General features: G+C 43.6%; 1 protein-coding gene across 3 annotated transcripts in view; it reads left to right on the forward strand.

Moving 5' to 3' along the window:
* The window catches only part of camta1a (calmodulin binding transcription activator 1a), a 1,048,086-nt gene that overhangs the window by 705,718 nt on the left and 325,345 nt on the right, over positions 1 to 17,023 (forward strand). The window lies entirely within an intron of this gene.

The following is a 17,023-nucleotide window of genomic DNA, read 5'->3' on the forward strand; positions in this document are numbered from 1 at the left end:
TATTGAGATGAAGATAGACTGCAGAGATACGAGATGTACATCTAGAGATATTAGATGCACCTGAAGAGGTCAAGACATAACTCTGATACGTTTGTGAAGGTTCTCAGTCATCCAGGTCATCGTAAACCGTAGATGCTACAGAAGGCAACTGGACTTGCTTGAAATCCTTGAAGACGTTTCACCTCTCCATCCGAAAGGCTTCTTCAGTTCTGAGTCTCAGTTCAAGAGTCTTGGTGTGGATGTGTATTCAGTTTTCTAGGAAGTGTGCCAAGGACTGCATTGTAGGTGGCTGATTAGTGGTGTCTCAGACCACCTCCTCTGTTCAGTGATGGTCATTCCAGGTTGACAAAGATGACTTCTTTTACTCTTTCAAACCACCAGTCTTCTCTGACTAAAATGTTTACCTTGCAGTCCTGAAACGAATATCCTTTGTTATTGAGATGAAGATAGACTGCAGAGATACGAGATGTACATCTAGAGATATTAGATGCACCTGAAGAGGTCAAGACATAACTCTGATACGTTTGTGAAGGTTCTCAGTCATCCAGGTCATCGTAAACCGTAGATGCTACAGAAGGCAACTGGACTTGCTTGAAATCCTTGAAGACGTTTCACCTCTCCATCCGAAAGGCTTCTTCAGTTCTGAGTCTCAGTTCAAGAGTCTTGGTGTGGATGTGTATTCAGTTTTCTAGGAAGTGTGCCAAGGACTGCATTGTAGGTGGCTGATTAGTGGTGTCTCAGACCACCTCCTCTGTTCAGTGATGGTCATTCCAGGTTGACAAAGATGACTTCTTTTACTCTTTCAAACCACCAGTCTTCTCTGACTAAAATGTTTACCTTGCAGTCCTGAAACGAATATCCTTTGTTATTGAGATGAAGATAGACTGCAGAGATACGAGATGTACATCTAGAGATATTAGATGCACCTGAAGAGGTCAAGACATAACTCTGATACGTTTGTGAAGGTTCTCAGTCATCCAGGTCATCGTAAACCGTAGATGCTACAGAAGGCAACTGGACTCGCTTGAAATCCTTGAAGACGTTTCATCTCTCATCCGAAAGGCTTCTTCAGTTCTGTCTAACTAGTGGGGAGTTCCAGGTATTTATCCTCTAGTGGACCAAAAGCAACCCTAAGCAGAGTCGTTGAGGTCACATGGGTTGTTGACCCTCTTAGGCCCTGTCCACACGGCAACGGATTCAGGTGAATCTGTTAAAATTGTTTATCCTTTCAGCCTGGCGTCCACACGGCACCGGCGTTTTGGGTGCCCCAAAACGAAATCTTTTGAGAACGGGTTCCAGAGTGGAAAGATCTGGCAACGGCGCCGTTGCGAAGTCGTCTGGATGAGTAGAACGGAATTGTTTACGATGACGTCACAACCACATGACTGTCAGTGCTTCACGCCGGGTAGAAGTGTAACGAACTCGATGCGAGTTGTCAACAAATCCTATAACTTGGTTCATGAAACACGCTTACAAAATATTTTCACTGTGAATATTTATTGTGTAATGGTGCAAAGTGAGAGAGAGAGAGAGAGAGAGAGAGAGAGAGAGAGTGAGAGACTCTGCCCTTAGGGCAGAGTCAATCCCGCCAGCAAAAATAGGGAAAAAAAGGAGCGATCTCACCTCTTCAGATGTTGGTTTAAGTCCTACAATACATTCCTCAAAAAGGGCGTAGAACAGGGGTGTCCAAACTGATCCATAAAGGGCCGTGTGGCTGCAGGTTTTCATTCCAGCCATGCAGCAGCACACCTGACTTGGCTCATTCAATCAACTGAACTGTCTTCACACAGTCAAATACTTGCAGCCACACCCACCCTTGATTAAAGGGTGGGTGTGTCAGTTGATTGAATAAGCCAAATCAGGTGTGCTGCTGCATGGCTGGAATGAAAACCTGCAGCCACATGGCCCTTTATGGATCAGTTTGGACACCCCTGGCGTAGAAGAACAAATTAATCCATCAACGTGTAGCATTCAATTTATTCCGGACCATTAAAGACGCTGCCTTCCGCGTAGAATCATACGTCATCCTCGCCGCCATATTCGATGGGGCAAAGCGGAGAATAAAGATGCCTCATTCATGTGCTGCGTTTAACTGTACCAACAGGTTTACCATCCAAACGAGATCACATGGGATTACCTTTCACAGGTGAGACTGGAAAAATACTTTTCATTGTATTTGGTCATTATAACGTAACTTTACGAACAGATTTTCCTGACTTTGTGGCTAATATGAAGTCTCGCGCATAATAGTTTATGCGCATGCGTCCTTACTTCTTCTATTGTCCTCGTGTGTCCGATGGGACCGTCTTACAGTGCACCTAGAGGTGTGGCATGTGTATTGTATCGTTTTCAGCAAGCGTTGCGTTGCCATATGTACCTGATATTTTACTGATCCGTTGCCCATGTGGACGCGATATTTTTTTTTAATAACATCTCGTTGCCGTTGTCGTGTGGATGTAGCCTGGTGTTAGGGTTACTGAAGGCTGGGTGTGAATAGTGTTAGCAGCCTAGAGGGTCGTTAGGGTGATCTGTGGGTCGTTGGCTGTGTCTGTCATCATGTGAGTCATCAAAGTCAGCTGAGTCTTGGTGTGGATGTGTATTCAGTTTTCTGGGAAGTGTGCCAAGGACTGCATTGTAGGTGGCTGATTAGTGGTGTCTCAGACCACCTCCTCTGTTCAGTGATGGTCGTTCCAGGTTGACAAAGATGACTTCTTTTACTCTTCTTTCAAACCACCGGTCTTCTCTGACTAAAATGCGTACATTGCAGTCCTGAAACGAGTGTCCTTTGTTATTGAGATGAAGATAGACTGCACAGTCCTGGTCCTCTCATACCTTCAGCAACAAGGATCAAAACCTCAAGATCAAAACATTTCAGCTCTTCTCATGATCTCCTGTCCTGGGCACATTGGTCATGAGGTGGAAATACACCTTGGATGGGACACCAGTCCAGTGCAGAGACACTTAGGCCCTGTCCACACGGCAACGGATTCAGGTGACTCCGATACAATTGCTTATCGGTTAGGCCTGGCGTCCACACGGCACCGGCGTTTTGGGTGCCCAAAACGCAATCTTTTTGAGAACGGGTTCCAGAGTGGAAAGATCTGGCAACGTTGCCGTTGTGAAGTCGTCTGGATGAGTAGAACGGATTTGTTTACGATGACGTCACAACCACATGACTGTGAGTGCTTCACGCCGGGTAGAAGTGTAACGAATATCACCAGGATATCACCAGGAAAAAGCCTTACAGAGCACTAGTGAGAGTGAAACACGAGCTTGGATATTATTATTATTATTATTATTATTATTATTATTATTATGTTCAGTGTTAGTTCACAGTAGTAATGCAAGAAGCAGAATAGTGACAGTAATAGTGAAGCAAAAACATGCAATTGTACAAACACTGCAGCTCTACAGCAAAATATTCATTTATGAAATGGTCTGATTCTTAACACCAGTAGTGCCAATGATCTTCTCATTGCGATGCGATGCGAGTTGTCAACAAATCCTATAACTTGGTTCATGAAACGCGCTTACAAAATATTTTCACTGTGAATATTTATTGTGTAATGGTGCAATCCCGCCAGCAAAAATAGGGGAAAAAAGGAGCGATCTCACCTCTTCAGATGTTGATTTAAGTCCGACAATACATTCCTTAAAAAGGGCGTAGAGGAGCAAATTAATCCAATTTATTCCGGACCATTAAAGACGCCGCCTTCCACGTAGAATCATACGTCATCCTCGCCGCCATATTGGAGAGGTCAAAGCAGAGAATAAAGATTAGCTGCGTTTAACTGTACCAACAGGTTTACCGTCCAAATGAGATCACATGGGATTACCTTTCACAGGTGAGAAACAACAAATTAATTCCATCAACGTGTATCATTCACTTTATTCCGGACCACTGAAGACGCCGCCTTCCGCGTAGAATCATACGTCATCCTCGCCGCCATTTTGGAAAGGTCAAAGCGGAGAATAAAGATTAGCTGCGTTTAACTGTACCAACAGGTTTTCTGTCCAAACGAGATCACATGGGATTACCTTTCACAGGTGAGACTGGAAAAATACTTTTCATTGTATTTGGTCATTATAATGTAATTTTACAAACAGATTTTCCTGACTTTGTGGCTAATATGAAGTCTTGCGCATAATAGTTTATGCGCATGCGTCCTTACTTCTTCTATTGTTCTGGTGTCTCCGAAGGGACCGTCTTACAGCGCCCCTAGAGGTGTGGCATGTGTATTGCATCGTTTTCAGCAAGCGTTGCGTTGCCATATGGACCTGATATTTTACTGATTGTTGCCCATTTGGACGCGATATATTTTTAAATAACATCTCGTTGCCGTTGTCGTGTGGATGTAGCCTTAGTACCCTTGATTCCCCCCTGGTCATTTTTTTAAATCACGTGTCCTGATACATTCCCTGTGTCTGACTGTAGATGGTGCAGTTATAGTAAGACTAGCTAGTGGTATTTGGAAAAGATGTTACACATCCTCCTAAATGGAACGACTCATACACTACCGTTCAAAAGTTTGGGGTCACTTTGAAATGTCCTTATTTTTGAAAGAAAAGCACTGTTCTTTTCAATGAAGATCACTTTAAACTAATCAGAAATCCACTCTATACATTGCTAATGTGGTAAATGACTATTCTAGCTGCAAATGTCTGGTTTTTGGTGCAATATCTCCATAGGTGTATAGAGGCCCATTTCCAGCAACTCTCACTCCAGTGTTCTAATGGTACAATGTGTTTGCTCATTGCCTCAGAAGGCTAATGGATGATTAGAAAACCCTTGTACAATCATGTTAGCACAGCTGAAAACAGTTGAGCTCTTTAGAGAAGCTATAAAACTGACCTTCCTTTGAGCAGATTGAGTTTCTGGAGCATCCCATTTGTGGGGTCGATTAAATGCTCAAAATGGCCAGAAAAATGTCTTGACTATATTTTCTATTCATTTTACAACTTATGGTGGGAAATAAAAGTGTGACTTTTCATGGAAAACACAAAATTGTCTGGGTGGCCCCAAATTTTTGAATGGTAGTGTATGACCAAAAGAATCCAATCATATTGCTTGCCATTGTCACGTTTTTAACAGTCAAGGAGGCACTCGGTATCCCCCTGTTTGATTTTATAGTATACAATTGTAGAAGAGAAATTGTTCATAATCCCACTATCCAGTGACAGAAGTGGTTCACTTCTGAGTCTTGAGCTCATCTGGCTGTAAGGCCGATGAGCTGTTGCCATGGCATAGCATCCGTCATCCATCCATCGTCCACAATTCAGTTAAATCGTGTCTCCTGCCTCAATTCTCAATGGATTTCAGTTCTGATTGTTTCATTTGAAAGAACTAGTCCTTCTGTACAACACTTGGTCATTGTATTGTCAAATTTTTCCAAACACACTGCTAATTAGGTCACCTTAACGAGTTTTCAGACTTCATGATAATTGTATCTCCTCTCTCATTTCTCATCTGATTTCAGTTCTGATCGATGTTTTGGGTAGATCTTCCCTCAGGGAACAAAACTCGGTCATTGTATTGTCAAATTTTTGCCAATGAACTGCTAATTAGGTCAACTTCATGAATTTTGGGACTTCTCATTAGAATTGTATCTCCTCTTGCAGTTCTCACCTGATTTCAGTTCTGATTGATGTTTTGGGTAGATCTTCCCTCGGGGAACCAAATTTAGTCCTTTGTTGAGTTTCCTGTTGTAAACAGTTTGTTCTGGAGGTTGGTTCTCTCTCACATCGTCACATTTCAGTTCTGTTTGATGTTTTGGCCGTCATGGTTGTTCTGATGGCAGGCCAGATGAGCAACTGCGTCCTTGACGTTCTGGTCTCCTTCCTCTTGATGTTTCTTCTTCATGTCATCGCAGGGAGTTTTTCCTTGACACTCTGGCTTGCTTGTTAGGAAATCGAAATCTACATCCAGATTTCTTTCAGACTGCTTTGTGACAACGCCTATTGTTAAAAGTGTTATAGAAATGAAATTGAATTGACTTGAATAAAAAAACCATTGTATATAAATCATGCAAATCATTATCCAGCTACAAAGCCCAAGAGCAGCCATATGAGTAGTGATGGTGCGAGATGGGGTTAGACATGCCCTGTGAAGGCCATGCTGGACCTGCTGTTAATCACATATAACACCACGTTGGAACCACCAGTTTCCATCACATGGGTTCAGGCCTGGGGCCAGAGCAGATGCTCCAACAAGCCAGCATACAAACATCTCATAATAAGTCAGGCAGATGAAGGCCTCCGAATTAAAGTGTCACTTCTCATTCTGCCTGCCTTCTGTCAGCCGCCTGCCTCAGCAGAAGGAGGCTCATCTCTGAAGCTCAGTTTCTCATCAGGAGAGCCAGACAGCATGAGAGTATGACAGGTTGCAATGTTTTTCGGCTGTTGTATCTGCGCAATGCAATACAAAATGCATATGCAGTGTTTTTCAGTTCATCGTTTCTATCAGCTAGCCCAAATTTGAAGCAGTGTTATTTGGATACTCCCTGAATCCCTGTAACAGTTTGACTGGTTTGCAAACAAACAGTGCAGTCAGTGGTGTTAATGCCTACAGGCCACGTCTGGGATCAGTGCTGTTTAATGCACTTGAAAATAGACAAACAGCATACATTAGATGTGTCAGTGAATCAGGCTTTTGTAATGGAGTGCTATAACAACCCATGGCCATTCAATATAACAACTGTATTATTATTATTATTATTATTATTATTGTGAGTAAGGAATGATTTTTTTATTGCAGATGCCAGGAAATAATATTACTGCACAGAAGATTACTGAGCTAAATACTGTATGTCTGAGTTTAGGCACATAATAACTACTTATTAACTGAGTGCGAGGTCTTTACAAGGAAATATCAGACCGAGGTCTTGACAGGACAGACTGAGCCGTAGGCTCGGTCCGTACAAAAAGACAGAGGTCTGATATTTTCCCATAAAGACCAAGCAAGTGAGGTTAATAAGGAGTTTATTATATGGCTTTTTTATTTCTATGATTAAAACATATGGTTATATTTGCAACATAGTTGAGTCACGCATGCAGAATAAATGGCTAGCGGTTTCAAAACTGAATTTCTCTTAGTGGTTTCTGAAAGCTCTTCATTGCTCATTTCTTGAATAACCATCCATCCATCCATCCATCCATCCATCCATCCATTATCCGTAGCCGCTTATCCAGTGCAGGGTCACAGGCAAGCTGGTGTCTGTACCAGCTGACTATGGGTGAGAGGCGGGGTACACCCTGGACAAGTTGCCAGATCATCACAGGGCTGACACATAGAGACAAACAACCATTCACATTCACACCTACGGTCAATTTAGAGCCACCAATTAGCCTAACCTGCATGTCTTTGGACTGTGGGGGGAAACCGGAGCACCCAGAGGAAACCCACGCAGACATGGGGAGAACATGCAAACTCCGCACAGAAAGGCCCCTGTCGGCCGCTGGACTCAAACTCAGGACCTTCTTGCTGTAAGGCGACAGCGCTAACCACTACACCACCGTGCCGCCCTCATTTCTTGAATAACTTGTTTGTCTTTTGTGTTTCGGCCATTTTTTATTCCATTTTGAGTTCCAATTAGTCTTTTTTTGTCATTTTGTTTTTGTTTTTGTTTGTTTTTTGCAACATTGAAAGCCAGCGCCTTGGAAAGCAAGTCTGTAATTGCCCACAGGCATTACGGGGAAATACTGCCCACCAAGGAACCAATCAGAGTGCACGATTTTACCAGGAGTAGCTCGTGCCATATAATAAGTACAGTTACTGACTGGCACTTCATACATCAAGTTGTAGTTATTGTATTGTCCTTGGAGTACACGGTCAGTTGTGCTTGCTCTTTGGGGACAAAAAAGGCCATTTTTAATGAAAAGTGAATCCTAAATCTTATGATATTGACAGGTGCACTGTGAGTCAAAACTGTTAGTAGTCACATTTTTCCTTTTTACAGCATTTGGCATCTCATCTCATTATCTCTAGCCGCTTTATCCTTCTACAGGGTCGCAGGCAAGCTGGAGCCTATCCCAGCTGACTACGGGCGAAAGGCGGGGTACACCCTGGACAAGTCGCCAGGTCATCACAGGGCTGACACATAGACACAGACAACCATTCACACTCACATTCACACCTACGGTCAATTTAGAGTCACCAGTTAACCTAACCTGCATGTCTTTGGACTGTGGGGGAAACCGGAGCACCCGGAGGAAACCCACGGGGAGAACATGCAAACTCCGCACAGAAAGGCCCTCGCCGGCCACGGGGCTCGAACCCAGACCTTCTTGCTGTGAGGCGACAGCGCTAACCACTACACCACCGTGCCACCCCTGAGTTGTTACTATTTTGGTTAAATCTTATTAAAATTTTATTTAATTTATATATGATATTATAGTTCTCTGTATGGGCGGCACAGTGGTGTAGTGGTTAGCGCTGTCGCCTCACAGCAAGAAGGTCCGGGTTCGAGCTCAGTGGCTGATGGAGGCCTTTCTGTGCGGAGTTTGCGTGTTCTCCCCGTGTCCGCGTGGGTTTCCTCCAGGTGCTCCGGTTTCCCCCACAGTCCAAAGACATGCAGGTTAGGTTAACTGGTGACTCTAAATTGACCGTAGGTGTGAATGTGAGTGTGAATGGTTGTTTGTCTCTATGGCCCTGTTTACATTATTTCAAATCAGTGGATCATCAGATTAACGTTTTTAAAACGATTCGCGTACACACACAATATTTCTGTGCCCGCAACAAAACCGTTCCCTGTGCACACAGCAACGCCAATACACGGATACGCTAATCACGTGACTAATTAGACGGCACGTCACATGATCCCAGTGCATATCGGGCATGCGCAAGTCACTCACCACTTGCAAGCACATAAAGTGTGTGAGAGATTGAGTGAGCGAGTGAGAGAGAGAGAGAGAGAGAGAGTGAGCAAGAGAGTGTGAGAGAGAGGAGAGAGAGAGAAAGAGAGAGCAAGCGAGCGAGCGAGTGTGAGAGAGTGAGAGAGCATAAGAATCAAAATTTGAAGTTCTTTATGGAAATCAGGGACGCCGTGTCATTGGGACTAAAGAGGAGAAGGTTTTTCAGCAGTCGCGTCACATGACCAACGTGGCATGACTAACGCCAGCGAATCAGGAAGGTGGATGTCACAGTGACGTTGTCCAATGACGACGTCAGCTAGAGCTCAGCACTGCGTATCCTCGTTCCTCAATGTTTACACAGCACCGGATCAGATACGTACTGGGTTGAATACGTGGGCCCTGGCGGATTCAAACTGTTCCGCCTGTGGAGTCGTTTCCCGGCGTTTTAATGTGCACGGACAGTGCATCCGCAACGAAAACGATACGGATACGGTCTAATGTAAACACCACCTATGTGTCAGCCCTGCGATGATCTGACGACTTGTCCAGGGTGTACCCCCGCCTCTCGCACATAGTCAGCTGGGATAGGCTCCAGCTTGCCTGCGACCCTGTACAGGATAAGCGGCTACAGATGATGGATGGATGGATGGATGGAAAAATGGCCCAAATGCAACTCATCTTACTGAATACTTGAATAGAGAATGAATTTTGGACCAAAGTTGACTCAAAATACAGCTACATTTAAGTTTTGGGGAGGTTTTTTTGTTTTGTTTTTTTCCCACAAATGCAACAAACCGTATAAAAGTGAATACTTGGACAGGGATGTATTTTGGGCTGAAAAGTGGCTCGACAGTAAGGTCTGGTCAGTATTATGACAGAGATGTGTCTCATCATGGATGAGTTGTGGCTGTGTTCTAGTAATTGGAAGTTCAGTTTAATTTACTGAGCCATTTCAATAAATTGAACATCAGATTTGACTAATTCAACTTCACTAAAGGGATCACAAATCTTCCAAATTACACTGCATACAATTCTATACTTTGTATGCCTGTGTAGGCTCAGCTACGTAGTATCCTGTGCACCGCTTACTTAGAATCACCATTTGTACCTACTGTGTTTAATAATAAGGCCTATCTATGAACAATCAAGCGACACAACACTAAAAATGCATTTATCCTTATTATCTTTTCTTTCCTACTTTTGTTGCTGTGATCAACAAAACAACTGCAAAGTTCCTGAATATTTGTCATATATTTAAATACTTGTCAGAGGATGCTATAATTTCTCAGCCGTGCACTTTTATCATCACAGCGGTTTATAGGATTGGCTCAAGAGTTTGTGTTTTTCAGTAGATTTTCAGCTGAACATGGCAAACCTGTTCACCCAACATCCATCCATCCATCCATCCATCCATCCATCCATTAACACTCAATGGCCACTTTAACAGAAACTTGTTCTTGATTCTAATGCCCCTTTTCCACCAAAGCAGTTCCAGGGCTGGTTCGGGGCCAGTGCTTAGTTTGGAACCGGGTTTTCTGTTTCCACTGACAAAGAACTGGCTCTGGGGCCAGAAAAACCGGTTCCAGGCTAGCACCAACTCTCTGCTGGGCCAGAGGAAAGAACCGCTTACGTCAGCGGGGGGCGGAGTTGTTAAGACCAACAACAAGACCGTGAAAGATCGCCATTTTTAAGCGCCAAGAAGCGGCAGCTGTACAAACGCGAAGTTATCCATTATTATTATTGTTGTTGCTGCTGCTTCTTCCGTGTTTTTGCTTCGATATTCGCGCCAAGGTTTATGCAAACGTAGCGACGTAACTGACGTATACAGCGACGTAATGACGTGGCTTCCCTTAGCACTGCGAGCTATGGAAAAGCAAACTGGTTCTCAGCTGGCTCGCAAGTTGAACGAGTTGTGAACCAGCACCAGCCCTGGAACTGATTTGGTGGAAAAGGGGTATAAGATTCCTGTTCTTGGCTGCAGGAGTGGAATCCAATGTGGTCTTCTGCTAGCCTGGGAAATCCCATGCTGCTTTGCACAATCGTTCCGATCTGAAAAGATAGCATGGAAACTATGGTCTAAAGGCTCGCCTGAGTTAGGGAGCCAATCAGAGAGTGGGGAGGGGTGGAAAGACGGTGACGCGTACTACTCGACAAACGGAAGCTTGTAGTTTATTTGGGACTGTTTACGGATCGCATTTAACATGGCGGAGAGCGATACGAACCAAACTTTCGATCAAGCCTTAGACACTGTTCTGAATAGTTTAGAGCGAAAGTTTGTTTTAAAACGGCAGTAATCGTTCGGTGCCATTGTTTTCCTATTTTTGTTTTGCCTTTTCTTCTTCGTCTTCTTCGTCGCTCTAACTACGTCACCGGGTACAACTGCCATGATTGGCCATGGGCCATGATTGGCCATACGCCAAATGATAGACATTCGCAACGTCCAATAAACGGCCGTTGACAATCGTAAACCACACCTCCCCTACGAGAAATTCAATAGGCGGATTCCAGACCATATTTCACTTGTGATATGGTCTGGTGTTAACCAGACTAGTCTTCTGCTGTTGCATGCTGAGATGCTTTTCTGCTCACCATGGTTGTAAAGAGTGATTATATGAGTTACTATATCCTTCCTGGCACTCAAACCAATCTGGCCATTTTCCTCTGACCTCTCATCAACAAAACGTTTCCACTCACAGAACTGTCGCTCACTCAAATTTTTTTTTTGTTTGTTTTTCGCACCATTCTGTGTAAACTCTAGAGACTGTTGTGTGTGAAAACCCCAGATCAGCAGTTTCTGAAATACTCAAACCAGTCCATCTGGCTCAAACCAACACCCATGCTACAGTGAAAGAAAGTCACACTTTGAGATCACAATTTTTCCCATTCTGATGTTTGAAGTGAACATTAACTGAAGCTTTTGATTTGTATCTGTATGCATTGTGTTACTGTCAAGGGATTGGCTGCATAAAACAGCAGGTGTATGGGTGTTCCTAATAAAGTGGCCGGCGAGTGTGTACCACAGGGGAAGCTGGAACCAGTCCCAGCTGACTTTGGGCGAGAGACAGGGTACACGCTGGGCAGGTCGCCAGTCTGTCGCAGGGCTAACACTGGTCAGACTCATTATGTGATAACATTCAACTCAATAACCATCCCAATGCAGCTTGGAATCACATTCACTGATAGGTTTTTATGTTTTTGGTTCCTTTAATTGAACGTGGCGTTTGGTGCACAGAGTGAATCAATTGTGTCAATTATTGGCTCAACATATGTGCATTTTTTATTTGATTTGGCACATTTCACTAGTCAGGGATCAGCACACTGATCCCTGGGCATCCTGAGGCAAAAGCTTTATATATATATATATATATATATATATATATATATATATATATATATATATATATATATATATATAAATTCTTGAAAAATAAACAAATCAAGCCTTGTAAGTTGTGTGTATAACTCACTCGTGTATTATTTGTGTGATGCTGAAAATTCATTCCCTTTGGCATAAAAAGATGACATTGAAATTTCATAGCACCTCCCCAGTGATACTCTAGATACACACACACACACACACACACACTTCAGACCGACAGCTGTTTGTCCACTGCCCTAGTTTGGTGCATGACATCTTTTGCATTGTCCTCATCTCATCTCATCTCATCTCATCTCATCTCATTTCATCTCATCTCATCTCATTATCTCTAGCCGCTTTATCCTGTTCTACAGGGTCGCAGGCAAGCTGGAGCCTATCCCAGCTGACTACGGGCGAAAGGCGGGGTACACCCTGGACAAGTCGCCAGGTCATCACAGGGCTGACACATAGACACAGACAACCATTCACACTCACATTCACACCTACGGTCAATTTAGAGCCACCAGTTAACCTAACCTGCATGTCTTTGGACTGTGGGGGAAACCGGAGCACCCGGAGGAAACCCACGCGGACACGGGGAGAACATGCAAACTCCGCACAGAAAGGCCCTCGCCGGCCACGGGGCTCGAACCCGGACCTTCTTGCTGTGAGGCAACAGCGCTAACCACTACACCACCGTGTCGCCGGAATTGTCCTTGAATTTTAAAAAAAATGTTGGAAGTTCTGAATTTGATTTTGAAGCACACGCCTGAGCCATGAGAAAGAGGCCTCGATATTCATTCATACGCTGCCATACTGTCTAGCAATTAGACTTTCAGATACTAGCAGCTTTACAGTACATTTACATTGAGTGCACCTCATCATTTAGGTTTTTATCCCCCGCTGGCCGAAAGGCCCGAAGGGGGATTATGTCGTGGCGATCTCTGTCCGTCCCAGGAAGGGTGCTCACCTTCTGAAATCAACTCCTCTCACAATTTTTGGAGGAATTTCACAAAACTTGGCAGGATTCTTTGTTATACTGTATGTCGATAATATGCATATTGTAATTTCGTTAAATTTGGTCATATTTTACCAGAGTTACAGCCCTTGATTGACAAAATTATATGCTACTTTGACAATTTCATGAGAGTGTGTTTTCCTTCTGACATCAACTCCTCTCACAATTTTTGGACGAATTTCTCGAAGCTTGGCAAAACGCCTTGTTACATGACTGTAATACACATATTGCGATTTAATTTCGTTTGTGAAAATTTTACCAGAGTTTTGACCCTTGGTTAAATAACTTGTACTTTGACAAGTTCATGAGGCTGTACTTTCTTCTGAAATCGACTCCTCTCACAATTTTTGGAGGAATTTCACGAAACTTGGCAGGATTCTTTGTTATATGTCAGTAATACGCATATTGCAATTTCGTTCAATTCAGTCGCATTTTACCAGAGTTATGGCATAGTTGCCAGCAGGGGATATTGTGCTCTCAGAGCACTCTTGTTTTTTTTGCTGTTGTTGTGAAACGTGTACAACCTGCACACGCCTCAGGGTTCTAACTAGACCAAAATATCAGCATAGTGGCACCAGTTATAACGGCCGGGGGTTCGGAGGCCGCCTGAGCCCCCGAAAGCTCACGGGTTCTACATGCTCAGAGATGCATTCTAGTGCATTTCCCGGCACTTGCAGGCCTCCCTGAAAGTCACTCTTTTTTGGTAATATTAATGAGTATATATATATATTTTTTTTTGCCAAAAGTTGCTGTGATTGTTTTTGATTGAAGACTTATTATAATTAGTATTCATCTATATTGGTGACATATTTATGGAATAAGAATAAACCAACCAGTTGATGTTCACCAAGTGTCAGCTTTATTTTCAGCTTCAGCCATTCAATTACAATACATGACTATCCAGATCGAACTCCTATCGATATGGCGATTTTTCATTGATGCCCAATAACCAGCAGCAGCTCCAAAGTCGAAGCTTCGCCTACTGACTGTTACTCTGATGGTTTCAATGCACCATGTTGCATCATAAAAAAAAAAAAAAATTGCCAGGGACCGGTATGTATTACGTGCATGGTACATAAGCAGCTCTTAACACGCATGGCACTTTATCACACTTTAACACAGCACAAGGAAGGAGGTAAATCGGACTAGTATGATCAGTGGCAATGTCCACACGGAGCTACTCGGGCAGCTACGCACTGGGCGCTTACGTGGACAGGGAGTGGAGGATGTCCGAATGTAGAACATTCGCATGGCGGTGCACCGTCGCCGCCACATGGGGATAACAAGAGAAAATTAAACAAAAGACCACATTTTCAAGATTGACAAGTCTTCTTATTCATGTACGGTAGCAGCAACTTTTTTTAATGGACGTAGTGGTAAGGAAAAATTACGTATCGGCCCGAAAAGGCCTAGTTAGAACCGTGGCACCTATATCATGCCATATATAAGTCTCGTGCTGTCCTTGAGCTACAGGGACACTGGGGCAGTAGTGTGTGAAAGAGTGCGAGGGCAACATTTGGTCAAGGTCTAGAGTTAGTATTTATCCTCCTATTAGTCACTCTATTCTCTACTTTTCTTTTCATCCCTCATGCTGTTTTTCTTCTTTCCTGGAAATCAAGCAGTCTTTCCATCTCTTCTCTGATGAACCTGATGACCCCGGCGTCTCTCTTACCTCGATGATTTCTCTTCGTCCTTTCACTTGATCGCCTTCCTTCTATCTTTCCTTACACTGCCTCATTTTCTCCTCTTTTCTATAAGCAACGTTTGGTGAGCTGACAGCAGGGACGCACACCTCTGCTCTCCCCACGTCTGCATTTTACAGGTCATGCCAGCATGCCTGCAGTATTTTCCCCAATGTTTCAAGCATTGAAAAATACATGAGAAAGCAGTTACCGTGAAAAGGAACATCAAACACACACACACACACACACACACACACACACACACACACACACACACACGCAGAGAAAATATCCTCAGAGAATTCTCACACAGACAAGCTGTTTTTGTTGTTGTTGTTGCCAACATTCAACACCATCCGTGTTTATTTCATGCTTACAGATTTCTCTCCTGGCTCTTAAATTTCGATTGGTCTTTAATAACACCAAGCCTCGGCTCCAACTGAGCATTTTGATGACCATCATCAAATCTTGAGCCTTTAGCTGTGACTCAGCTGTTCTCAGGCAGCAGTAATGTTTGGCTCCTAACATGGCTTTGTGTCGAACATCAAAAGTGATGTCGATAAGTTGACCATTACATGTCAGCACGTACAATTTTCAGCTTGCTGGAGTCTGCTAAGGGTGTTTTTGGGAGACTGGAAGCTGGATTCCTTACAGATGGGTTTATTTATTTTATCTCATTTTTTAAAGGAACAGTCCACCGTACTTCCATAATGAAATATGCTCTTATCTGAATTGAGACGAGCTGCTCCGTACCTCTCCGAGCTTTGCGCGACCTCCCAGTCAGTCAGACGCAGTCAGACGCGCTGTCACTCCTGTTAGCAATGTAGCTAGGCTCAGCATGGCCAATGGTATTTTTGGGGCTGTAGTTAGATGCGACCAAACTCTTCCACGTTTTTCCTGTTTACATAGGTTTATATGACCAGTGACATGAAACAAGTTCAGTTACACAAATTGAAACGTAGCGATTTTCTATGCTATGGAAAGTCCGCACTATAATGACAGGCATACTAACACCTTCTGCGCGCTTCGGCAGCGCATTGATACGGAGCTCAGATATCAATGCGCTGTCGAAGCGCATTGATTATCTATCTTTCGGACAATCCTAGGGGTTTCTCTCCAGGCATTTTAGTGCCGTTAATGTTAGTTTGTTCCTGAACATGACGTATGAACAGGTGAATGTGCATTCCCTTGCACAAAATTAGTATAAAAATTAATGTAGATATAAATATGCCAAATTATTATGGCATCTTGCAAAAAATAAAGAAAAAATCAGAGTCCTCGTCTCCAATTTACGAGTCCGAATGCAGTTAATGCACGAGTCTGAGTCATCAGTGCTCAAGTCCAAGTCGAGTCACGAGTCCTTAAAATTAGGGCACGAGTCGGAATCTGACTTATCTCTCCTAGAGAACCTTTGAGTTCCTGTTTTAGAGTAGATCTTTCTGTATTGAAGGTTGCTGAATGATCCAACTCGAGGATGATTAACATTTCAATTTGAAAAATCTGCAGTTTGTAAATCATCAGCATATGCAGGCACTTACAGCCTTTTTTTTTTTTTTTTTAGTATTTATTTACTTGCAAATGTGGTATTTTTGGTTACCGGATTATATGCAATGATTATATCTCATTCTCATTATCTCTAGCCGCTTTATCCTTCTACAGGGTCGCAGGCAAGCTGAAGCCTATCCCAGCTGACTACGGGCGAAAGGCGGGGTACACCCTGGACAAGTCGCCAGGTCATCACAGGGCTGACACATAGACACAGACAACCATTCACACTCACATTCACACCTACGCTCAATTTAGAGTCACCAGTTAACCTAACCTGCATGTCTTTGGACTGTGGGGGAAACCGGAGCACCCGGAGGAAACCCACGCGGACACGGGGAGAACATGCAAACTCCGCACAGAAAGGCCCTCGCCGGCCACGGGGCTCGAACCCAGGACCTTCTTGCTGTGAGGCGACAGCGCTAACCACTACACCACCGTGCCGCCCGCAATGATTATATACGGCAGTTATATTAATGTAAGCCAGTGGAATGAAATTTCATTCAAATGTGCATTTTGAATGTACAGGTGAATGACAATATGTCAGTAACAATGCTGAAAGCCTGAGTT

This window comes from Neoarius graeffei, chromosome 13, assembly GCF_027579695.1.
Source record: "Neoarius graeffei isolate fNeoGra1 chromosome 13, fNeoGra1.pri, whole genome shotgun sequence".
Lineage (NCBI taxonomy): Eukaryota > Metazoa > Chordata > Actinopteri > Siluriformes > Ariidae > Neoarius > Neoarius graeffei.